Consider the following 27,460-nt stretch of genomic DNA (forward strand, 5'->3'; position numbering starts at 1 on the left):
ACAATCGCTACGGAGGTTTACGTAAATCCATATTTTTCCGAAGACAGTCGGGGAAATACAACCTAGATATCAAATTTTTTCATTCTCTAGTTACTGTAACGAGCATTTGGCTTCCAATGTTTTCGCTGATTTCGTTTTCTGATATAAATTTTCAGATATCGTATTCGAATTTTCAGTAATTTTACGTAAAACGTATACGCTTTCTGCCACTTGTAAATAATTCGTACGATATTTCTCGAATATTAGTAAAGTTAGCAATAAGTGGCTGTAAAAGGAGAAGAAATATATTATTTAATTAAATAGTTTGCGTCTGGCGATCGAACGAGTACCGTATAAACGAAGGTGAGTATCGACTCGTATCCATTTCGTACGCTGTCTTGTTAATACTGAAACTTCTCCGCAACATCCAACTGGAAGAACACGACTCCTGCTCGACTCCCAACATCCTCTTCGTCCTTCCATCTTTAAATACGAGAAAGAGGAGGGGGTCGGTCGATCGGAGTCCGCGCTGCATAAAAATCGCCAGGCCAGAGATTGGTTTCAGGGAAGCGAGCCACCACGACAGCCCCGGTATTTGCTTAACAACCGGTTTACGTTCTGGTCCCGGTTAGATCGTCGCACGATGAGCAGCGAGGGGTCACGATGAGAACCGCTGGCGTATCGGTCGTCATAAGTCACTCAGCGTGTGGCATACAAGGTACACGGGCCCGTAAGTTAATACGTAGGACCCACGGGCCTACTCTCTTCTTTCTTTCTTTCTTTCTTTCTTTCTTTCTTTCTCTCTTTCTCCAGCCTCTCCCCACGGTTTCCTCTTTTTTAGCCCTTTTCCATTTCTCTACCCATCTCCGTCGTTCCATCTAAACGCCTCGCTTCCTCTACAACGTCGATCGTTCGCCTTCACGGCCACCTCGATCCGGGCAAACGCTCTCTCCAGACACTCCCAGGCTGTCCAGGACATCGCGTCGTATCCCGCTGGGTCTCGCGTCAGATCTAAGTGGTTCCTCTCGTACGTTCTCTGACTGATCCCCGTGTACCCTTGATCCAAGCTACGGGCATCGAATTCGCCTCCGCTGCCTGCACGGAGATGGAAAACGCCGATAATTGATTCCAGGCCTGGTCGTGTGTACAGGCTAGCATCGAGGAGAACCAACGAGCTGGTTCTGCCTAGAGAAACCTGGACTCTGTACACGTAGACAGGGGCTGAGAGAGCGCATAAAGCTACGTCCTAGCTGAACGATCGGGAATTTCCGTCGATGTTCTATATGTTTCTTCGAAAAGTTTCTGGTTGTCGTCGAACGTTTCTTCTTTTATGTTTTCTCGCCTTTTCGCTACCGGTAACAAAAATTGCCCGTTTTCGTTATATAGTTGTACCGTTCGACCGTCGCTGATCGTTTTACATCGCATTTACGGGCGAATAACTTGTTGCGAGGAAGAAATGTCTTTACTGGTCGATGTTTGTTGGATACCGTTTAGAACATGTTGCAACAAGAGGCAACAAAACGTACGTGGATGTTGCTTCAGCGAAAATGCAGCTTCCCTCTGAATACGTCGGTTGTTACAGCGTGGGCAAAACATTGCTACAAGATAACGTCTGTTGAATATTCTTTGAAACGTACAGCAACAGCGGCCAACAACGAGGGTCTTCGGTGAGAACACGGCTTAAGGTAGAACGAGGCGAGTCGTTGGTCGAACGAACACAGTGGAAAAGACGCGAGCTGGGGCGTGAGTCGCTTATGTATCCAATTCAGATGTCCGACTCGAAGAGAAGCTGGTTACGTCGAATACGCATAAATAGCAGTCGGTTAATTGGTACCCATTTCGCGTACTTTTTAGTTATCACGAGTGTCATAAGCGACTGTTCGCCGTCTGATTTCGAAACGACATTTGCCCGGTCATTGTCGGTTCGATTAATGCGCGGTCGGTTAATCGGTCGACGCGGTCGTGGAAGTACCGGGATAACGTCGATAATTGATTCCCGGAGAGTCTATATCGAGCGTGAAACGGGTGGAAGGAGGCCGATACCGGTCGACTCCGTTAATCCAACAAATAGAATTCGAGCCACTCCGTGTCCGACGCAGTTAAGCCGACCGTATCCCCTGGCCGCCTCTCTGTAGATACAATAGATCCAGCGAAAGGTTCTTTTCGATTATTTTTTCCTGCCGGCTGTAATCCCCCGTGCACCGTTTACTTTGCATTTAGCGGGAGGAAGTTGGTATTAAACGTGCGGTTAACTTTGGCTTCCCCCGGTTAGACGGTAATACATTGTCGAACGTGTTCGTTCCTTGTTCTTTTTTCTTCTTTTCTTCTTCTTCTTCTTCTCTTTTCGTATGCCCATTTAGCGCACTTGACGGAAATGATCGGAATACAGTTTAATATCGCATATTACGAATTGTTTGGTATCGGAGATTATAGGAAAAGAAGCTGATAAGAACGTTTTTGTCGATTTCTTTGTTTTAACCGCAGTGTATGGCTGAAAAGGAACATGTAGCTAAGGAATCCTTTACAATCAAAGATGTATAGTCGACGAATTTTTGCGACAACCGAAGCTATAACTGCGAAGACAAACAATATTTTAATATCTTTCAATTTATCAATATTCCGACAAGAGCAATACCTTTAAATTCACGGAGAAACTCTCTTCGATAATAATGTACGTTGTAATAAGTAGACTGTTGCTGTATCTGGAGAGAATGTTTCATAATATGTATAGTATAAGAGCGTGGGCGACAATTCGATCAAGTTGATCGATGAGATCATCCGGGATCTTACGCCACTCTAGTTGCAACCAGCTGAATAATTGATCTCCTCGAGCGAGTAGGTTACAGTCCATAGTATGACTTAGGTTATAAATGATCATTGAGATTCCGTGATCAAATGATAATTGATCAAACGAGACAGATAGCTCGCATTTATTACTCTCCTTAGAGGTAACAATACGTCGGCCAGTTGCACTCTACGGTTCGAATTATCGCGCCTTTGCCGTATCCAATCTATTAAAATTCGTTCGTTCGTTTCGGTACTCCCACTGTACTTTTAAACTGTCGTATTTCATAAATATTAATATTAAACAGAAGCAGTATCGTATTATCGTATACAGTAACAATATCGTATTCTCATTTTCCAATCTTCCTTGACGTTCTGGTAATAATCGACTCGCTGATTTAAATATACTCCATAAAATTCCACTGTACGCAAAAATTAAAAAATTACCTTGCACACGATCCTCGTTCAACCCTTCCACATTTTCAACGCCGTTTCTTTCGCTCCGTCGTCGTCTCCGTAATAAGACAAAGTACCCGATGCTCCAATGATTCTCCGAACTGGATCCTCTGCACCATATCGCTTCGTAATAGTCGATCATTCCTCGTATCGCGCGAAAATCTTGACTCGGTGTCGTAACTCAAGTATCATCGGTCGTGGCTCGTACAGCAGATCGAATTAACCGTGTGGCCGTCGGTCCGTCATTCAATTACGTCGTGTCCGAGACACATCCCCCGTTGGTGGTGGCGCGTTTTATGTATCGCGGGTCCCCGGCATAAAAATCATTTATTCGCTCGTTAAAGATCGAACGGGCATCGTCCAGGGCGTTCCTTCGTATGGACGACGGCCAGCGGACACCGTTGAAAGATTTAAGGGCCTCGTAAAGCGCAAAAAGAGGATTTCTGCGCGGAGGCGCCACGGTCGCGTTGGACCCTCTCGTGTTTCCGCTTTTCGAGCCTCGCTTTTTTCGTTCCCGAGGCGTTCGCCGCTACTTAGGTAGACGCGCTCGAAGAACGTTCTATACCTGCGCCACCACCGGTGTCGTGTAACACTTTATTTCGTGTCTCGTGTTTCGCGGGCAATATTTAATCGATACCACTGCGATAGAAAATGCAACCTCGAAGAATTCCGACCGTATACGCGAAGATTTTTAATTCTTCGTGAAACATATACCGAGAATTTATAGTTCGGCCATATTTCATACGATATGGTAGCTTTAACGTTGGGAAATTCGTATTTCGAAATGAAACCAGATCTTTCGAGCAGCGAGGCGAATCGTAGTTACAGTTTCTTGCGTGGAAAATGAGACTTTTATACGTAACCCTCTCTAAACAAATATAGTTCTCCCCATCGTGTAGTATTTATAGTGGAAATTGAAGTTGGATATTTATCTTTATCGAAAATGTTTCAAATATTTGGCTCGACAAACCATTACATAATATAATGGTATCAGTATGGCGGTATCTCCACGTTCCATAATTTCCAATTCGTTTAGCTTGTCAACGATTCAGTTTACGAAACAACCTACGAAAGTTTAATACTTATTGACGTCCCTACCACATCGTACGATCTTCGTTCAAAGATAACTCCGAAGATTAAAAAATTTTTTTACTAAGAATAAGATTTCTTTTCGACGAAATTCGACTGTACGAATTCTGTTACGAATTCCGCTTGGAATATTTCTTTGCTCGATAATTATTTCGTCCGAAAGTTTCCAACGCGGAGCTATTAATTTACTGACAGAGAAGTTAATGGATATCCTCCGGACGGAGATGTTGAACGGTGTAGCAGATTTTGTGGAAGAAATGGCACGAGTCACGACGTTTTCGTCTCCGAAAATAGAATGCGCAGCAGCGGATCTGGCATTCGGCCCCGGACCATCTGTGGGATCGATTCCGCGAGACAGCCAGCAAGAGAATGACCCGATCCGCTGTTTTTGTATCTCTTTTATCCGCTTCCGGTCTTAATGACACTCCGCCACTGAAATATCGAACTAGGTCGTTCTTATCTAGCTGTCCTCTCTATCACATGTAGCCGTAAATTCCACAAATCGTACGCATAAATAAAATGCCACAGAACCTTCCGACACGCGTGGTCGTGCCTCCTACTCTCGAACGAGTCTAGAGAAATGGAATTGAAAAGTATCTAATCCCTTCCGCCGCGAAGACATATTGCCTCGTTTGAGAAATCATCAATTTTTAAATATCTGCAAACGTTACTTCGAAACCTAAGCTATTTAGTAGGATGTATATCGTAGTTAGATCGCAGATACTTATGCAAATTCGTACTTTTACGAACGCAACGAGAAATATAGGAAAACAGAGGTTCGTTTTACCTCTTAGATAATATAGATAATATGTTTGTTTTACTTTGGAATGACGTATCTATGGAACACGCAACGATGGCGCGCTTTTAACCAGCGGTATATAAAAACGTTCGATTATTAAAAGAGGAAGAATCGGTTTGGTAATCGATAGTCTTCTACTTCGATTTCCTCGGTTATCTCGCTCTTCTACCAAACTAGCAATATCATTCTTCGCTAAGTATGTACTACCAAGCCACCTACGTAAACTTCACGCGCAAAAATACCTTCGACAAGTAGCGAACTAAAAAAACAGAGTAAATTCTATTAGGATTTACAAGCAGACGCATCGAACGGACACCACTCGAGCGATCCATCGTTAAACGAACCGCTAGGTACATACTCGAGCCGATCGGTCAGCTCGTTACAGGAGGATCCATCATTCGCCATGCTCGATCGCATCGTCGAGCTGTAATGTTTTACGATGCTGTTTGACTATCCCATTCACGAGTAGCAGAACGTTCTCTTTGACACGATTGTTTTGACTGGTCGTGAATACGGAACGCTCGACGAACCTCCGCCCACGCCTTTTCCACTCCTCGCCATTTTCTCTCCCTTTTCGGCCCTCCGCAACCCCCTTGCAACCGCGTCCTCCGCGATCGTCGGTCCGAGTTCTCCCTTTTTCCACGACGAGAGAGACAGGAGAAGCTGGCTTCCGCTTGCCACTCGAATCGGACGATCGTGTCTGTCCGATGCTACAGAGGAAGCACGGACGTCTATTCATCGAACGATCGACCACGATAGACGTTGCATCGCGCCGTGGCGCCCATTGGAATATGAAAATACTCCCACGAATTAAAATAACACTGGCGCGCACAGTACGCCCTGCGATCTTAAATAATTCATGGGATTTTTTCACGCGCCAAGGCTCGAGGAACGCCCCGCGTGTTCGCTCGCGATCGAGCCGAGACTGTCTTCGGCTTGGTATGCACATGCATAAGCGCATACTGTATGTGGTAAGTTCTCGGTACTTTTCCGCGCGATAATTTGCCAACTAGTAACATTAGCGAATCGACAAGTTACGACAAGGGATAATTTACCAACTAATAATATTAATGAATCGACAAGTTAAGAATGGAATAATCGAGTGACTCGTAGTTTATACAATTTGTTTTGGAAAATTTTATTTGGTACATTATCGACTTTATCGCTGTTGGACAAGCGAATTTACGACTCGCGACTCTCGTAGCATTTTATTAACGAAATTAATTCAATTGTACAACACGATTGTATCCCATAAATATCGTCACGAAAGATGTCTATGAAGTATCGACACTCCCGTTAAACCGTTACTTTAGAAGAAATGGTTCGCTATGGGAAAAGTTTCTTTTAAGGATATCAGGTATAAGGCGTGCTGGAATGTTCATAGATCATACGTTGACATTCCACTTAAATCAAACAAGTATATTATATCAGACAGGCTAATCTGTGGAAAACTTCATCTTGCCGGTAACCCTGCTATGACAGGACGGTTCCGCTCTAATGCGCTTAGTAAATTGAAAGAAAATTAAATTGATATCTGTATAATTTGTGAGACTTTAAATTAGTATAATTTTTAACGAAAACTCAATTTCTCATAGTGAAAAAAACAAACTAGTAAATTAGCTGACATTTTTGTTTGTACCGTCGAATTTTATACATTTCCCCCCAACGATTCTTTCATGCAACGAGTAATTTTAACAGATTTGCACGCTTTGCTATTAATTTTAACGTTCCATATGCAGATATGTTTAACACTTGATAGATAAATTGCTTCGTTCGTATATAAATCTAGTTTTCGAGGAATCTGAAAAAAATTCCTAATACGTGTATTTCTAATGGTAACTAGATAGCGGTATCACCGATAGTAATTTAGTAATAATAATCCGTAAGGCAAATTGTAAAGAACAGTGTTCGCAACGTCGCTTTTCCTTATTTTCCAATTTACAGAATTGATAAATGTATTACATCTTACAAATGGTCGGTGCATGCCCTCATCGCGAAAAGTCTTAATAGACCATAACGCGTTAATTGACAAACCATCGATATCGGCTATTCTGCGCATACCTTGCCCTTTATCATCCCACAGACAAGAATTGGCTGGCGCGCGATTAATCAGTCCGCAGTATCGGAAGCAGAAAGTGAAACTGCACGGGTCCGGCCGATTATTAACGAAGCCTATCGATAACCGTATCGCGGGCCATTTGTCAGCTGGTGGCCAAAAAAGCCCGGCTGCCCCGTCGTGAGCGGTTCTCACACGCGATGCAGGTCGCTAAATAATTCCGAACCGTTAATTAAACCGCGAGTTTCACGCCGGTAACGGCGCGAACGACGCTCGCCTGTATCGTAAATTAGGGTACACGCGAACGATTCTTTAATCCGCGTGGAAACGGGTACGCCATCGACGCGGATAACGAGCGATCCACGTCGAAACGCGGATCAACAAGCTGGATTCCGGTCGCGTAACACGCGCGTATCTAATTGGAGGACGGTTTACACGGAAATTCTCGTGGCTGATCGTCCGACGCCAATAAATAACGGGGCAGACGCGCGTTTCACGGGTGCGAGAACAGGCGTCGTACACGCGATGGAAATCGAAGAGGGACAAGTACGCTGGAAAGGACGAAGAAGAAGAAGAAGAAGAAGAAGCAGAAGAAGAAGAAGGATTCTTTTTCCATCGTACAAACAGAAATTCAAAGTCGAAGATCTTAGGAGGATTTATGAGTGGGCGCCGGTTGCGCGGTAGTCGCTCGGCTATCTCCGACCTAATCTCGATCCGCGTAAATCATCGATACCGCGTTTCGAGTCATGGCGCTCTTTCTCTCCCTTTTTACTTCGTTTCTCTTCGCGGCCCAACGCTGTTCCTGTAAATCATACGAAACGTAGCCGCTCATTAAACTCCGCTGTACAACTGTACATTATCGCGGCTTCGAGTAGTACTTTCTCCGCGGTGGCTCTCATCTTATCTTTATTTATCTCGTCTCTGACTCGCAACTGCGTATGTACATAGTTTGTACCTGTAAATACACGCTTCGTGTAATATGCTATGCAATAACGATTTTCAATCTTGGCGCGATGAACTCGCCGTATTAACCGGCTGTTACGGGACCGAACCTTTGAAATAATCGTTATCACTCATCGAACCAAGTCGTTATCGAGTAATCGTTCTTAATGATCTTTCGGGTTTACGTGAATTTCCGCGAGCGAATCACCCAGAAGCCGTACCGAGCAACGCCATAAATCACAGTGCATAGAAAAATGACCGAATAAAAGAACCGCGAACATTATTTTCCTCAAACTTTTCTTGCGATTCGCGATTGTTTATACTATCTCCTTGCGATAAATAAATTTACAAAAATAAGATATATTTTTGCGATGCTGTATATCGTATATACAGCAACTCGCACGATTATGGAACGCGCCAATGATTTTTTCACTGGTCGGTTGTTTTCATCTCGACAAAAATGCGACGGCTTAAAGCAGAAACCGGTTAAAACGAGACCGGATAACGGAAGTCTACCGTGAACCAAGTCGAGCGGAAACTATGTCGTTTGGGGCTACCCGTGTTAGATTTTGCGTTAAAATCTGTCCGTGGATAAGAAGGTTATCCCTTGTTCAATCGCGCCATCTCTTGACTAGGGACCATCCGCTTCTCGAATCAATTGTTCCGGATTCTTCACGGGAGAAAAATCCGACCACCGGCGTGAAACGTCGTACGCCCACGCCGGCGATCATTTTCCAACACGCGGAGAAGTCGGGCGAGCTCCGATCCGTTGCGAGGATATGCACCAAGGCAAATCGGCTTGTAACTTATAATTCCTAACGGCTCGCGAGGACCGACCAGATGCGTTTCGCTCGATAGCCGCCTCGCTGTCTATTCCCGAAGACCATCCTACGGAGCATCGTAGAAACGTGCTTCGAGAATAGATGCTCCAACTCGATAAGCAGTCGTCTGCTGTTTGGTTCTAGATACCACGTGTTTCTCTCGGGTTTTGCGTTAATCGATCTAAGTATATCGGGTTTCGGAAAAATTCGTTCTCTTCAAATACGACTGTCATGTATCATATAAATATTACGTTGCAATGCAACATACGGAAACATGGGAAACATCGAATGATTTTTCGTTGTGAATATCAAATTGGTTAGGCTGCTCGTAGCTTGTGCGGCTTGCGATGTAATTTAATTGCATTTAGTTCCTTGTAACATTCCTTCGAGTATCTTGGATACATGTTGAAAACGCTGACTATTCGATAGTAATTTTAATTCCCGAAAAAAGAACAGAATTGTCTGCATGAAATTAAAAAACATTTTGTTTTGTAATAACAAAAATATTAGAAAGATATATTTTATTTTATTTACATATCGTCAAAGACAGGATAATTTTTCGTACCAGCCGATACTATCCACTATTAGCTATCAGAGTTGCAATTCACTTTTCTTATATCACTATCGATATCACGGTATCGTAGAAACGCGTAAATTCGATGATATATCCACCTAACGACCGCTATTTACCAAATTGCATTAATACAACCCGAACAAGAGCACACGCAAGCCGTGAAATGGATAGTTTCTCCGAGCGAGTCCGATCGTTCGCAGACAGAAAACAGCAATGAATTATCTTAATCCGCCGATACGTCGCTTGTAAATGAAATCAGGATATCTGTTCCCAGGGAAAACCCTGCGGCACAGTGGTCGTCTCGGCTAGATATCGTTTACGATAACCCAGTCGCCAACAGTTTCGTTTCGTTCCAGCGAACGCGAGCGAATGCATATTAGAAAGCTAAGTCTCCGGTATTTCCTGTTCCTTAAACGTCGAATCTCGAGAAGAATGAAAAACGGAGAAAAGAATAGAAGAAAAATAAGCGATCGACGAAGACGAAAAAGTCGTAGGACCCCCCATCGAAACAGATACCTCGATAGAAACAGAGACAGAGACAGATACAGAGAGAAAGAGAGAGAGAGAGAGAGAGACATCGTACGTAATACGAGAGTATCGACGCGTTTCTCTTATATATACGCGACGATATACTGCGTGAAACGAGCGTGGAAGACGGGCGTAGCGTGGAACCAGGGTGCTCGGTTACGAAGAGATCTGACACGTCGGTAAATTTCCCGCTGATCACCGGCCGCGACTTTACGGCAAACGAAACAGGCCCCCACGTCCCCCGGTGTACCGTAATATTCTGTCGAATTTACGGGGAGAAGTACGTTACGACTTTATTATGGACGCGGGTCTGGTAACCCGTGCCACACCAACAGCGCCCACCGTCTTTCCCGTCACCTTTATTTTTTACTCTCCTCTTACTACTCTAATCGTTGTTCTCCGATGTATCTTTGTGAATCTCGAATTTTTATTCACGCTCGAAAGCTGAGGGAACTGAGCGTAGCTATCATGGGAAAAGAATTTTGTAACCGTCGGTAGTTGGAGCGTGCCAGTAGGCGGATGTTTCGGGGATGATGAGGAATATTTAAACCGTTGATGTTGGATCTCGTTTGTGAGTTAACGCTACGACGATTGCCTAATTAACAAAATTGCAATTAACAAAATACGATTTAGTAAGCTTTAACTTTTGGAAGAATAGAGTTTGTAAAAGTACTTGGGAAAACGATAGTTATTGGAAATGCCTATTTGAACAGAGCAAGTAAATAGTTTATCGCTCTTTCGTAGGAACTGGAAGTATCAAAGATCTTTGCAAATAAACGAACAGTGTCAATTACGTATCGTTCTATCTATCCTGAGTCACAGAGGTATTCATAACCTTCTATCGTCAACTATACGATAGTTCGGTAAATATACACCGCTCTTGGAACATCCTATTATACTTATCCCGAGAAAGAAAACATCGATCGCATAAAGTCAATATGTTCGTGACTCATCGAGAATCGAGTCTCTAAAGATCTCGCGTAATTCTTAAACTAGATAGTCGATTATAATCGACAAAGTTTTATTATAAAGGCCACCCCGATTAACTTGCAAACTAACGCAATTTTGTCGATGGTCAAACAGTCGAGTAATCGACAACACGTGTCAGACTTTCCACGACAAATCTGATTTTCTAAAAAATTCACTTTCTTTGCTCGTATCGTTCTTCTAGCGAACTAACGACACGTAGGAATCGAAAGAGTTACGTTGGTACAAATCGTGACTAGAAGTACCGAGTATGCTTATTTTTCGAGCAACTAGTTGCAACGGCTGGTAGCTAATATCACTGAGAGCGCGTTTACCGGCACGACCATAGGAAACAACATTTTCAATGTCCAACAAACGATCAGAGATAAGGATCGTTATTAGTGGCGATACAATTGCCATTTGGCTGGAGGATCGAACGCAAAAATCCGACTCACCGTTGACCAGAATTTTACAAGCAGCCACATTTCAGCCAATATATTGCTCGGCGACGGTGTTTACGGTTTCCACGGTGAATACTTTCTGTTACAAAATAACGCGTTTCGTCGAAACACCATGGCCCATTTGACGTCAAACGAGCTCTGCTTCATTGGTATGCGAGAACACGTTATTCCCGCGAATATCCTCGGAATATTTCGCGTTTTTCGGATGTCACTCGGAACCAAGTCGACGCGATCGTTTTTAATCCGCCTGCTGCTACTTTTGATAGCCGTAGCCTCGCCTTTTATCGTTTCGATATAAACGACAAAATAAAATTCCGACGATGAAACTCTCGCGTCGCGTTTCTCAACTATTCGGTTACTTTAGGTATTTGTCCATTGAGAAGAATTCTAAGAGGAACGAACGATATAAAACGTAACTGTATACGGTTCTTACAACTACTAGCTATTCAGCAAGAGTCTAAACGATTCGAGGGTGAAAAGCCGGCGTTTCCATCGCGTAGTAAAAAAGTGAGAAGACAGGGCGAAATTAAATTGGCTCCTTCCCAACGGCGACGGGCAGCCGCGCGATCAGCTTCTTTGCATAAAAATGGCCGCGAATTAAAGCTCCTTTGAAACTCGAACTTTCGCTAGAGCGTGAATAGCCGCATTGAGCGACAGCTTGGTTCCACGGGTCTGACAAGCGAGAGGGTGGTCGTGGCCGATTCGAATAATTTCACCCGACATTTGTACCGTGTGCACGTCCACGCGTTGAAGTCTCCGAATACGAAATTTTCGTGGCCGTGTTCGACGCGGGCGCCGTCAGCCACCGCTGCAACGTGACGCAACGCAACGTATCGCGATGATCCGATTCCATTCGATTCGATTCGATTCGATTCGAATTTCATTGTGTAGCCGAACGAATCGCGAAACGAGTGGACACACACGAGGTGTCCGCTTCGCGTACGGTGCGCGTATATCGAACGAAACGGATGCGCTGGTTAAGAAGACGCGAGAGAAGAGCGCGAAACAGCAGAGAGCTATCCAAGTATCGAGGAAATCTGACTCCTCGTAGGCGGCTTTGCGGTGCTAAGACGTCGCCTACCTGTGGCCTGTGGCATTTATTAAATCTTATTCTGGCATCTCCTCCCTTTCTTCCTCGTCTCGGATTACCCCGAGGGATGTATCCACGCGACATTCCCAAGAACGTTTCTACTAGGTCCACGAGTCGTTCGATTTCACTGTCCTTTGTTGGGCGATTTATCAGAGACCTTCCCTTTTCTTTCTGCGACTGCATTTTTTATTTCCTACCCCTGTCTATTTTTTCCCTCGAATATCGAGCTCGCGACCCAGCCACCTGCTCGTTCGACGTCGGACGATGTTTCGATTAAAAGGCGCGGCTCGATTCAGCCAATGGCGAGCACACGGAAATCTGCGAGATCGTCCGGAGGGAGAGAGTCTTTCTTCGAAGCGAGAGGCGGAAGACGATTCAGGGGCGAGGAACTTTATTAAGTTCCCCGTGAAAAGTCTCCCTTCTGCGCTACTGAAAGAGGATTCGTGGGAGAGAGCAATATCTCGGTATAATTCGTCGACATAATTTCGAGACAGCAATCGTACAATCCGCTAAATAAAATCCAACAGATTCGGTGTATTAAAAGACGTTGAAACGCGAAATTTTCGTCGCGACTGTTAAAGAAGATGACTATGTAGAAAATTTGGAAACGCATTACGTAATGCGTACAGTATAGGCGTAAAAATGTTCAACGATAGTTACTCGAATTATTTCGTGGGTCGCTATAAACGTATCGCATAATCCACGAACACGCATATCGACTTTACGAACGATACTTTTCGAACAAGATGGAGGAGGACGTCTCCTCTCGTTCTTGATAGATAGGCCATCTTCTTTATTTTCATAATTTATTCCACGTCCGTGTAGCTGTCAATGCAGCGACGAACGAACAGATCTCACGGATAAAATAACCGTGGCCACGTTTGAAACACAGAGCGGTTGCGGTGGTTGGTCGAGAGGACGATCCTCGTTCATCATCCTCGTGTGCGACAGAGCTCGCCGTTCGCTCGTGCGTGCTCAAAAGATCACCTACAGTGTTTGCAAACTTTTGTAAAACGTCCTGAGTGAAGGAACGTCGCGTACGTTCCTTCACGTGGCGAACAATAGAGAGGAAGCTCCGTTTCGGATGCGGGCAAGAAAGGAACAAGTCCATTTCGAGTGAAATACGCGCGTAACTGCGCCTTTTTTCGGGGAGGCTCGAGCGAGAAATGGTGTCCAGAAACTGGTTGGGTCTGAACGGAACCCCGCAGCGTCCGTCTATCGGTCATTTAAGCCTCCCTTTCTGTCTCTACCATCTTCCTCTGGCTTCTTTTTCCCTTCTTCCTTTTTAGAACCTTCTAACTCCGAAGCCTGTGGTCTCGAGTGGAAAGCAAGGATGACTCGACGTGGCCGCTACTTGCACAAGTCCGCGTTTCGAAACGAAACGTAGAGTGGCTTAGCCCGTGACTTAATCGCTGTATCTGAAGAATTCTTGTCACCGTTGTATGTAACTGCCGGCTCGAGGCTCGTTGTCGAAGCTTTTTTCTCACCGAACTCTCGCCGCTGTAATAGAGAAAGAAACGACGGGCGCTTTCGTAACCCGCGGTATCGCTAACCATAAGCAGATAACGAACGACACCGTTGGAACGCTCGAGCGTTAAACCGTTACAATAGAAAGCTTAAAAACAGAGAAAGAGAAAGACTGTTATAAGAGAGACTGAAATGAGAACGGATGGAAAAAGAGAGGGAAAAACAGACAGCGTATCTCGCGTGTGTGCAGTATGCACCTGGATCGCGTTCCTCGTTGCACCGATATGGTCGCGTTATCTGTCGGTCCCGACCACCCGGCCGCGTCGTCGTAGTCGTCGTCGTCGTCGTCGTCGTCGGTCAGGGCACCACACACCTTCCACATGTACACGTGTACGCGTGCAATGAGCGAAACAAGCGTATACACGCGTCAACGCGTGTACACCGTGGAAGATAGGTCGCAGGAAGTGGTAATCTCACGATGGAGGATAGTGCAATCGCTTAGACGCGATTCTTTCTTCGCGATGCGGCTGGACGCCTGGATTACTCGCTCGTTAGTCCGGAACGTGGAATCGTCATTCGCACGGCGAAACAATAACATGGCAGGAAGCTGCCGGGTAACGCGTGGGAGCGATTAAGTATCGGCGCTGGAGGGCTAGAGGGGAAGAGGACGGAAAAGAAAAGGAGGACGGTCCTGATTCAGAGAGGATCCTGTAGCTCCTACTCCCCGTTTTTGGACGAGGAGCGAGCGAGTAATTCGCGACGATCGATCCGGCGAGTCGGTAAGCTAATTTCACGTCGAATAAAAGCGTCTAATGCCAGCCAAGGGAAAATCCGTTTAGCTTAGCCCAGGCTTCTCAAGATAAATTGGTTTCGGGGGATTTCTAAAGCGGCTCCTACGGCGCAGGAAGTTCGAGGGTGCAGAAGCGAGAGATCCTTTGTGACTTGGGAGGCCTCTCTCCCCGGAGATTCCTCCCGGTGACGACGAAGATGCCGATGGAACGCCTGGACGCCGTGAATGTCAACCGTGACCCAACAATGGTCCGTGCTTAGGGTTTCGAGCTACGGGGGAGAAGAAGAGTCGTAACTTCTCCATACCTCGACAAAAACCTGTATTTCCGACCTGCCATGCCGCTTCTGAAGACTTCATCCCGATAGATCTCGCACTGTCACGCGTTGAAAAACACGGGAAAACAGAATTTCCTTCCCTCCCCTGCCTTCCCATTGGTCCGCTCTATCGGTTGCTCTATTTGGTTGTAAAGGCACAGTGGTCGACGAGGCTTCATCGAGAGCGCAACGTGTATAGGGAAACTCGACGTTACTCATGGGAAAGGAAGGTGGTCATGCGTGATTCAGTGTTATAGGAATTCTTTTGTTTATTCCATTTTTAAAGATAGCGCGATATTAAACGAACAACGAGTTTTTTCAGATCGAATGCATCCTGTCGAAAGTATTCAGGGTCTCTCTATTTTTTCGCTCGCTTCTGCGTCCAAATAGAAGGACCAACTTTAGAACTTCCGTTGGTAATGAAGAGCTCTGTTTCAGCGAGTCTATAGTCGTTGTTCTGGAAGACTTCGTCGAAACCATTCTGGTTGAGACAGAGACGAGAAAGCAGCGAGTTTCCTTGCTCTTTCGATCAACTATTCTGTCGTGATGTAAGCGTTAAGCGAGAAGACTAGTGTAACGTCGACGTATGTACGATATACGTCTCCTTAATAGGTATGGCGACACGCAGGAAAAAATAATCATTAGGAATTTCATTTTCGAAAGTTTGACAGTGGCAAGAGCTCGTAAATATGCTCTGACGTTACGGTAATAACTCGATCGGTTACGTATAATTGAGTTTCTTTCTGATCTATATTCGTAGTACCGAATGCATACTTTGACGTCCGCATTTGGGAGCGAAACTGAACGCTTGCCCGGGCAGGTGACTTTTGCGAATCCAACCGAAAGAAGGAGGAAGGTGGAGTGCGATTGAGATGCCGATACCTGGCACATGCGAACACGAACTCGTGCGTATCGATATCTGCCCGAACAATCCATAAAGATCGGTTTCAAGTTTCGTTCGGCGCTTTATCTCATTCGGCACGCTTGAAGTTCACTTCAAGTCCCACTTCCAAGAATTGGTGGGCGCTACTGTAACATATATCCCGATCCATAAACGAAGTTTGATTCTTTTGTCTCGTCATGGCTTGCCTCGGTGACCCGGCAAAAATCACGTTCGTTTGCGCAAGTTCCTGGCTTTCTGCCGGCGACGAGGACGCACAAGTATCGGCGGTAAAGGCGTTATTATGGAAACTTTCGCTTTGACGCTCACCCTCGGTCCGGTTACCCCCGCTTTCGACGACGAGAAAGAATGAAATTGAATCCTCGGAAAGGAGCGCGCCGCCACAATAAAGTCGCCGAGGAAAATCCGTCGTAGACGTCGATCGCCGTTCGGGAAATCGATGGATAGAGGCGAACAAATGATGAAAAAAAAAAAAGAAAAAAAAGAAGAAAAGAAGGAAGAAGTTGCGCGAAAACTTTTCCACCGGTTCTCTCGCCGTCTCTCTTCGTTTTCTTCCGTTTGAGTTGCCATCTTCTTCTCTCTTAAATTATTCGTCGCGCGGAAAGTAAGGGGTTTTCTGCGGCGGACTGCTCGCGGTCCATTCGAGCGGCGGAAAAAACGCTTTTTAGCGGAGGTCGGCAAGTCTATTCGTGCCAGTGACTCTTAAAATTTAAGTTCGACGGCGAATTCTAGCCGGGGCATTGTTGCCGCCGGAACAATTCTTCGTTTCTCTCTCCCCTCGCCAGCCAGAGACTTTTCAGCTAGACGTTGGAAAAACTTGTGCCCATTGTCCGCGGGAATCTTTCCCGCGTCGGTTCGTTAATTAATATCCTTCCTTTCTTCGATAAATCGTATCGGGGTGAGCGAACGAATCGCCGTGCTCCGCTTCTCGAAAATCCATGGGTCGACTGACTCTCGCTCGAATTGCTGAACCTTGTTGGATTTAATAAGGAGCGTAAGGAGAACCGTTGGCAGTTTTCTTTCGCTCGAGTCCTTGGCAAGCAGCCATAATCGACACGCGGTGAGACTTGCTCGATTACTATATTACAGCCTGCTATGAAAGTACTCGGATAATCCGAGATACCTTGTCGTGATAGTGCGTCGTGATCGAGATGCGTGGAACATACTACAATCGTCTACGTTTTTATTCGCCGCGAATATAAATTGATAGAACGTAATTTTAGCTGCGAAGGTTACACCTATCTCGCCTGCTGTATCTGACTCCGTTTTACATGCACGTGATCGTGGCTTTCTCGTATCATAATTTGTCATTTAACGATATTACAGACTCGACGAGCTACAAGTTGCGCAATTTTATGCCCAATAGAACGATCGATTCACTTGTCATTCGCAAAGCTTCGTTTATTTTAAGTTTAGCGTTTGGCGAGGGAATTTTTTAGTACTATGCAGGAGGATTTAAACTAGCTTCTTTATTGACTTCTCAATTTACGAAGTCGATCAATTTGCTTTCTAGACAGCTCGCACATACAACCTCCATACACGCTAAATGTTTGATTTTCTGAAACTTTCGACCAGCTCCTTGCAACGCACCTTCCTCTCGCACCCACAGATGGAAGGTCATAACGAACTACCTTGTTCGTACTCGAAATTGCAGTCGTCGTCATTGTCGCGCTCCTTATATTGGGGTGGCGCGAGATCGTAATCAGAACCAATCCTCCGTCGTTCGACGTTCCTATGCACCCGTGCTCGTTGCCTTGCGGGGAAAAAAGCTACCCTCAGTTTCTCCAGCTATTCCGGGAGCGCCGGGGAAAGTATCCGTGGCCCGAGGGCTCAAACTTCCCTTTCGTGCCACAGAGACGCCGAGGACACGGCACGTTTACAACAGGGGACACCGTACATTCTCTAGAACTCTGCTGGTCGAATAGGCCGCGAACCTTCACGGTACTTTGCGGACAACTTAACGCGAAACTAATTGATTTTCTAATATTTCTCTTACGTCTTATATAATTAACGATGGTAATTGATACAGAATGTCATTGATAATTGCTTAAGAATATGTAGGTTAGGTGGGCTGAGAGGATTAGTTACGCTAGAGGCGGATGTCGAGATCGTAGGCAGTTAAGTATTTAGATATTCAAATGAACTTGAGAGAATGTATTACATTCATCGTAGAAAAAAGTTCATCGTAACAGATACGTCCAATTATCTCAGTCACGCTACAATTCAAAGAACTCATTGTTGGGGAACGGGCCATTCCTGTACGACGTATACAGGGTGTCCGGTAAATGATCGACGAGGAAGTAATTTCAGTCTAAATAGGTAAATTGAAAAGGCGGCGATTTATCCGCGAAGAAACGTGGCAAGTGTTTGATTTTCACGAAAAAAATGAATTTGAGTATTAAAATGCTGTCATTTCGAGTATAACAGATCGAACGCATTTGTGTACAGGATATCTATTAGAACGAATAATGTTAGGTGATGTTATCAGCTAACGGTAATTTTATAGCGTGCAAATCAGTAAACACGCTGTACGATAATGCACGATAATGCACGCGATATGAATAATAATAGATAACCAGCGTGTATAACCAGCCCGTTGCCGGGGTCGCGCTAGAAGGCAAGGCAGAGGGCGCGACGTAACGAGGAAGGGCGATTAGCATTTTATTGGTGTCGCGTCTTGCAATAGCTTTGGGCAGAGAAATAAACGAGGGAGGGACGTTAAACTTCATCGTCCATCGGACACGCCTTGTCGCTGCAGGTGTGCTCCGCTAGGTCGTTATTTATTGCACGGGCCCTCGCAGCCACCTACAACAGGGCTGTTTCGTTATTTATACGTTGGACGCGATGCTCGTTTTTGCACTCACACGGTTCACGCTCGCGGAATTTCGTCCCCAGATCTCTCGTTGGGAACACACCGCACGGTCGTCCGTCCGTACGTTTCCAGCGTAGCTGGAGGGATCGCGTGTGGACCAGGACGACGTGTCTTACACACCGCGTGAAACCCTAGATGGGAATTGTTCGGCTGCCCCTTGGCGTGTCCTCCGAGTCGCTAGTCGAAGATACTGGATCTTGATAGGAGGTAGGTCCCGAGGAACCGGTCGTGACTGTACCTACACGAGACATCATTAATGCCACCGTGGAACGAGCGCTCCGAAACGAAAATCGTCGGCCGTGGCCGGGAAGGGTGACTGCCGGGTGCCTCCTCGGGCCGCACGATTTCTCTGTCTGCCGGGCAGCAGGCCGGGAACGGAGGAAAAAGGAGCAAACCGGTCGCGGAACGAGGCGAAACCTCTAGGACGATAATTAGCGATCGAGGGTCCCGGGGAAGACTCGGGCCATCTCGTTATCCACGCCACGGCGCCCAGCGTGACGTCATCGCGCGTGTGGTGAGTGGCGACTGCCGCAAGAGGGTATAAGGTGGTACGCGTCGCGTGCACACACGTATACGCGTAAACAGGTGTGCATGTACTCGAAGCTAGCGTTCGCGCGAACTACGGCAGAAAGGAGCGATAGTGGTGGGAGAAAGTAAAAAGGAGAAAGGAGAGAGTTGAAATAAGATAGAGGAAGAAAGAGAGAGGAGCAGAGTCCAAATACACGTCCGAGCTGACTCTTCTTATATAGCGTATACGGCGCGAGCGTATATACATAGAGAACGGGAGAATCCTACGCTTGTGTAAAGTATCCAGTGGCGGAGTGCGGAGACAGAGGGGACGCGAGGCTCGCCGAAGCGTCCCGAACTCGACCGAAAGGCATCCCCCACTCTAGACGCCGACACGGTCGGAGCTTCGCTTTCGTGTTTCCTCGGTTGCATTCACGTCAGTGCGTTCTAGACCGATGTTAGGGGTGGTTCGTGCCCGGTACGGTGACTCGCACGTGTATCTATACCGCATCGCGTTTGTGCCTCGTAGTGGCTGTCGAACGAACGAACGAACGTGTACGTACTTATCTCGCACAGCCAGTCCGGGAGCGTGCGCACGAAGGAAAATATTTGGAGATACGTGGGTCCGGTGTCTTTGTGCGTGGATGGGAACGCGGACGTAGGGACGTAGCGCGCGTTGTGTGATCCGCTGCCGTGTGTAAGCATTCGATTGCTAGCCGTGACACACGTTACCCGTGCACCGTGCATACGTTTACAGAGCTGATTTAGAGTGGCGGGCAGCACTGTGTGTATATAGTGTGTAGACGCGATTCCGACGGACGGAGGTTAGTCGTTCGGTGGCGACCAAAAAAGAGTAGAGCACACGAGCAAAGAGGGAGTCCGGAAGGAGCGTCGTGGTCTCTCGTACAGAGTATAGAGTAGCTGAGTGGTGTTTTCTGGACTTTGTACTAGCAGAGCTATTCCGTTTTCGTTCGCCTGATAATGGATTAATTTTCGCCGGGGCAGTTCACCCCGGCGGCAGCGTAGTCTGGAGCAAGAGCACGCAGTATCGCGGCAGCAGCACTCAGCGATAAATCAAGGTGAGATCCGGCTTTGTTTTCGAGAAGGGTGTTCCGATAGCCGGCCTGCCATTGACCAGCCTCCTCGGCGAACCGTTTCACGTTCTCCTTTTCTTCCGTTTCGCTCTATCCGTAGCCGGTATACCCGCGATTATCTCCGTCCCTCCACGGCCACGCTGCAAACGAGCATCCACGAGCATGCAGCATATATTTTGCGGCCTCTCGCTTCCGTCTCTCTCTCTCTATCTCCAGCCTTTTCGATCTTCTCTTCTCCTTTTCCTCTCTTGGTCGGCTCGCGCGGGTCTCCACGGACTCTTCTTCTCTTCTCGTGCATAGGGACGAACGAGAAACACATGCACGCAAACTGCCGAGCCACCCTACGCTCTCTCTTTCTCTTCTTTCCTCGCTCGTTTCTGCATTCTGAATACCGAACGACACAGACCTTGCTTCCAATTCCCCTTCTATTTCATTCTTCCGATGCCTATATACCCGAATCTCTTTCCCAAAACCCTTCTCTCCCTGACTCTCTTTGGCTGTTCTTTTAACGTAAACGCCCGCCGATCCTCTTTTCTCGTGTTCCTCTCCGCGAAATCATCCATGCAAATCGCGACCGATGGTTTTGGTATACACCGAGGGGATACGGAGCTCCTCGGTAAACGAGGCAGTCCGAGCCTTTTTCGAAATGCACCAGACGCTGCTGTCGCAACGACGCTTACGGTTATGCCGATTCCTCCTTGTATATACCATTGTCTCGCACCGTATACGTATTTACGCAGAGTCGACCATTTGCGAGTACAAATCGATTCGATTACAAATTGAGACGAACAGCTACGCGTAAATGGTAGAAATATGGTTTTTAATTCGATGGAGCGTGAAATAATCTGGACAGCTCTAGAGTGGAGTCAACATTAGCGCATAGTGACTGTTATTATATTGCGTTTGTTGTACCGTATTCCTTTTTTAAATATGTACACACACATATATATATATAGTTAAAAGAAAGATGCTTCGTTACAAGAAGAATGAAAACTCGCATATTTACGAACATAGACGATCCGGTTTAAAGCGATACTTCCGACTGTTACAAAATATCGCGTATACCTTATCTTTATGATTGCGTGATAGAAATTTTTATTTGGGGAGGCGTGATCGTTTAGTTTCCGGCTAAATACCATCGATTCTGATCGTTTGAATCGTAGCAACTTTGTATAGGATACAACATCTTGTAGAATAATTCTTGGCAGCGTTGATATTCAAAAGATTAGTTTGGTATTGCAATGCGAACGAGTCGAAAACAGAAAAAGATGACATTGTGAAAGGAAACAATCGTAAGCTGTTGAAAAGAAGTGAAAGTGCCCGGTGTTTCTGTCAGGATTTCGAAGGCAAAAGAAAATCGCCGTGAAACGTGTTCGATCTTCGCGCTGTGTGGCCACGTGACTCGGTGATTTTTGTTTCGGTAACAAGCGCGTCGAATACATTCCATCTGTCCATTGTTTCGATTTTTTAGTTGCACGATTTCCTCTATGCAAATAATAAGGCTATATGTAAAATATTTGTGAAAATTTCTACGTGCACAATGAACGAGTATCGGCGCTATCGCGATTACGCTTATCTGTAAGGTCTCGCTTTCTAAAATCGGAATTGGGTTTGCGGTGAGTCATTTTTAAATTAATAGATAAGTGAATTCTTGTGATTTATGACCATTATCTTATTTACCGTGTTTTTGCTCGCGGATAAGATTTTTATGCAGCTGTCTGTTTCTTACGTTAGCGTTGATAGGAATAAGGATCGTAATATAATAATAGTATGAGAATATTAAATTCTGTGTAGAGGTTGTTTCCGATTCTTTTGGAATTTTAAAAAAGATTGCAACGTAAAAACACAAAATTATTATAGTTGATATAATCGTTAACGATATCGTCGACTAGCTGTTTTAATAAAAAAATTAACGTGCATTTTAAAACCGTAGAATTATTTCCATATAATTCTTCCTTTTAGAGAGATTTACGCTTTTTAGGAAATTTAATTTAAACCGCGATTAATTCGCTGATAACCGAAAGGTCAAGCGGTATTTAGCACGTCAAACAACGATGTAATAATAACTTAGTCAATTTTGTGTTTTAACGTATTTTAATAATTGCGCAAGTCGATGCATATACATGCACGCGAGTATACTCGCGGCCGGTCAACAACATTTGTGCGTGAAAATACGAGTATGCTCGCGACGGGTCAACAATGTGTTAACACATCGCGAACCAGAGGTCTTGTCGCTAGTTATTTTCAGATGCCAGGTATTCTCGTAGCGCTTCGTATATTTAAATTACTTGTTACATAAATTTCAGGGGAATTTTGTTAACGTCATTTACAACTACACAAGAATCTATTACGAAATATGCAATTTACGATCCTAACTCCTACTCGTTTAATTCGACTTACAACCGTTAAATAATTATTACCTTAGTCTCAAAATATTAGACAACCGTTATTTGTTTGTCATCTTCGTGTCTATTATACGACAGATGAGCAATCCGTGCGAACATTTTGACATTTAGAATCGTGTAAGTTATTAATTGGACGATTAACTTTCGACGAAGGTAATATTTTATAATCCTAGTTATAGAAGCATACGACCATCGCGAGGACTCGAGAATCATCTTCCTCCGTCGTAAAACTACTTAATTAGAAATGTTTGGTAATTCAAATCTATTCGATAAATCGAAATATTCTTAGAAATATTCAAACTCCATCGTAATTTATTAGTAGTACATATATCTTCTTGCACGGTACCAAATTTACGATAGAAGGAAAAAAATAGAAAAGAAACAAAAAGCCAGAAATATTCGAATATTTCAATGCTTAGAAATCTATGCATCGCAATGGCGAAAATAAATTCGCAAGTCTTCGAGTAATCAGCTAAACGAAAATGACAAGGCAACGCGCATCTCGTGCATTTACAACCCCATCGAGAACGTCTAATTCCTACGTTTCAATTAAACCCTCGTCAAGATACCACGCAAGAACGTAACAGTCCGTAGCAATCAATCGTCGAGCGAGAAAGAATCGCGTTTCTCGCGGTCGAGTTGGTTACGTGACGCGAAGTCTGGCTGCTGTTATTTGCATAAACGTAGGTTCGACGTGCATAGACGTACATACACGCGTCCTTGATAGAAGTCCTTATTCGAGATGTAGTCTCATCGCGTATGAATAGCAGGTACGCAATTACGAGAGCGCACAGATGTCATCGGCAAACAAAGTTGACGAGGCTGGTCGTCTCGTCCAGGGCACCGATCGTTAAAGAGGGGGAAGATCAGCGCTAGAACTCCGGATGCAGTCATTTTGAACGTTCTTCTCTTCTTTTTCTTCCTTGTTATCTCGATATTCTTATTCCTAGAACTTTCACACTTGTCACGAGTTCTTATGTCTTTGTTGAAATACCGCACGTACAAAATTTCCTACTTTTGTTCTTCCTTCTCTAGATTTTTTTTTTTTAGAATTCGAATATGAATTATAGCACGATCTTCGATTTGCGTGAAATGTGGTGAAATATAATATGCAACGAAGAAACATTTCGTTTGCTTATTCCATTAGAATCAATCGTCTTCGTAATTTGAAATTATTTATTTGCTTAAGCGTTGATCCATCGTCGATCTCTTTTGTTTCCTCCAATTTATCGTATTTTTGTTATTACCACAGGCATAGTTTCCCAGAAATTACATTCTATTTTTTGCACGCATTTTTATCCTCGATTAATTACGAACCTAATGAAAGGTATTATCGAATATGATTCGATGAAAGAGTAATATTAACGATACGGTACAAACTCCGAAAGCAGATCATACGTGGCAAAAATGACCGCAAATGGAGTTGTACGATGAAACTTTCAGGTTCTAGCGTCAACGATGCGAAAACGGTTGCTTCGTGTGTCCCAAGTCGCAACTATACCGCTACGTACCCTAACAACGTACCTGCTAGTATTTTTGTATCGTCGATCGTGAAACGAACCGTGAAAAAGGCAACCGAGAAAAATAGGGAAAGTCGTTAGACCGAAAGACACCGTGAAAGCGAGGCGCCTACAAAAGAAATTCTCCTTTTTTACTTTTTCCCCTGGCTGATTTGGCCGTGCTAATTGAAGCTGGATTATCGATGAACCGGTATATAAATAAACGCTCTTTTGATATCCCCTTTGATGGGAAATGGTCGCAAGTCGATTGTCGAGTCTTGGAGTATCAAATGCACGTGTGCTTGATGAGTTATTAAATAGATTCTCTTTAAATAGCAACCATATAAATAGACTTTCTTCGGTCCCTTTGATTCGACGTCTTAGATGCGGTGTCTACCGTTGCCGTGCGTATATTTATTCGAAACCGAGTTTCCGACTGTGATATTTGCTACTGGAAAGTTTCAAACTTGTCGTATATCAAGTATTACTTACCACCTATTTGACGAATCAAACGTTTATTTCCAACTTTTATCGATTTCTCGATCAAGATGCGCAAACCAATTTTCCTCCACTCTTGTTAATCCTCTTCGTACGATTTCCATATTTATGATAATTATACTTTAAGGAATTCTACAAAAATACCGTTGTATGTTTTCAGATTGGCCATAAATTTCAGCGACATAGTCTACCGTCTCTTTTGTATGTTGCGTATATTCTGAAAATATAGTATCTTGAAATTTCCCATAAACGCACGAAAATTCGCAGTCTACTCGTTACAGCGTTTATAAAATTCCATTTAACGCACACGATATACGCGTACGAGTCTCACGACTGTTCGAATGCTTTTGCGAGCCACTGTATCGTTTGGCGGATAGCTCTCAGCACCCACGTAAAAAGAACGACCGTTTCAACCACCTTTCTGGATGCCGTATGGTGACAGCAACGTGCACGCTCGTTTTTCGAGTTGACACCAGTTCGAGAGTGGTTGGCGGGTGCGTAAAAGGCGTGCGATTCGCGCGAGAAATACCGAGAGACCTATGGTCGCGTCGACGCGTGAGAAATGACGGGCGGGAAAGCGTGCAAAGGTAAACTAGACGGCACCGAACCGGGACAGCAATAATTAGTCATGTTGCTCGAGTCGACGGTGCCAGTTGCCAAGCCAATAAGAAGTCGATCCTCGCTCGTTTCTCGTGATATATCGCCACCCAGGTGGGTGATGTCGCGTCGTCGACGTCCTTTTGGATCGTTTCAGGAAGCAAGGGACAACGGGATGAATACGTTCTTCGTAACTACCTCGTTCCGCCCGTTAAACGCAGCCACGTTTCTGGTTAAAATATAGGCTTCTCGGAGCACAGTCCACCGAGGAGTTGAATCGACGATGTTTCGAGGTTACGCAGAAAGCGCACGGTTGCTTTCAATGGAATCTCTCGATGAATCGTTGCCAGATACGAATTAACGTTGTTGAGATACAGTGCAGTTTGATACATTGGATATTGACATTTTGTACGAATAATTAATACCCAGCGTGGTAAATGTTTTGTCGAAAATATAATAGTTCGTTAAGTGCGTCTAACATTCTGCACGATTATTGTACAAATTTTCTATACTTGTTAACGGTTTCATCTTTTCGCAGACTTCCGTACAGACGAATATATCAAAGGCCGTAAAAGATAACTATGATTAACATATTCTGTACTTTTATTTAGAATATACGAAGTACGATTGTGTATGGGTTCCTTAGACTTTTCTAGGCTTCTTTGATGTTGTTAACCAAAAACAGCAAAATCACAATTTTATTAACGAAATAGCTCCCTTAAAAGATTACGATAGAAATTTCCCAGTAAATTAAATCATATGTATACAGTATGTGTAGCAGTTATCTAGTAAGTAAATCGTTATTAAACCATACGTTATAACAAAAGCTTCTGTAAACTATATCACATAATCTACACAACGATGGCTCTGGTACAACAACTTCGACAGCTAAAAACAATTGTCAACTAATTTCATATCAAATTTCACTTTTATATCAGAAACTCTGAAACCAGAATAATTCAATATCAGCACGTATGTCTGGTTTCATGTCGGAGGCAAACGTCGACATCCGCCAGCGGCGTAGTCGTTTTCCATCCGAGAAAGTAACGTAATGCCGGGCGACGATAATTAACGCCTGCACACGCCGGTTTGCGTGGCTCGACGAGGCTCGTAATCTGAAGCTTGTAAGTACGCGGGCGCGTTATCGCGACAGGGAAGAGGAGGATGCCCGGGTATCTGATAGAGAGGCGATATTCGAGTTCCGCGACGGAAAGAGAAACGCGACTTTACGCGGGTTTATCGTGCCGCGTTTCCGTTCGAACGACACGCAGGAATAAATATCGGGCGAGATTTGGTGGCGAGACGCGCGCGTGCGCCAGGCGAAGAAAAAATATACGACCGCAAATATCTACGTCGCCTGGTGCAAATTTAACGAGAGCGTGGAGACTCGCTGGAAGGCAGGAAGGAAGCTGCCGCTGCCACGATAGTCGTAAAAAGCCGGAGAGATAAACGACGCCAAATCTTCTTTTCCATCCTCCGCGAGGATTTTGTTTTCTCTTTTCTCCTTTCTTTTCTTTTCGTTTCTTTTTCGGTGGGGAGATTTGATCGAACGAAGTCCAAGACAGCTCCGTTTTTAGCCTCGATTACGCGCTAGCTGTCGAGGTCGCTGTTGGAATAATTGCTGCTCTGTAGATTGTTCGAACGATGCTTTTTTAAAGCGAGCAATGGTCGATCGATTTGTACGTCTGCGCGCACACGACGGGCGAGAGAAATATTTTTCGTTTGCAAAGTTTCGATAGACACGCTTGTTAACCGGTGTCCCATTGGCAAAGCTGTCGTTCTCGCCTTCGTTCGTTGCCATCCTCTTGAATATCTTTAAGATATCGGATCATCGTACTATTATTCGTTCTATTCGCGCTTTAAGCTTCATTCTTCGAGATATATTTGCAAGGTTTATTATATCTTTGAATTTAACAGGTTGCTCTTATTTTAGCTAGGTCGTATTAAAGTATCTTCATTCTTGGATACCGA

The 27,460-nt window shown here is 44.8% G+C and overlaps 1 protein-coding gene across 3 annotated transcripts in view; it reads left to right on the forward strand.

Moving 5' to 3' along the window:
- Positions 1-27,460, forward strand: part of LOC100643816 (frizzled-2) — a 126,751-nt gene that overhangs the window by 54,918 nt on the left and 44,373 nt on the right. Inside the window, exon 1 of one of the 3 annotated variants that reach the window (XM_012312999.3) lies at positions 19,826-20,475. The exons of the other annotated variants lie outside the window; for them this stretch is intronic. The gene's annotated coding sequence lies outside the window, so the exon portion shown is untranslated. Of the gene's footprint in view, positions 1-19,825; positions 20,476-27,460 lie in introns of those variants that run through there. 3 annotated transcript variants of the gene reach the window in all.

This window comes from Bombus terrestris, chromosome 10 (assembly GCF_910591885.1).
Source record: "Bombus terrestris chromosome 10, iyBomTerr1.2, whole genome shotgun sequence".
Lineage (NCBI taxonomy): Eukaryota > Metazoa > Arthropoda > Insecta > Hymenoptera > Apidae > Bombus > Bombus terrestris.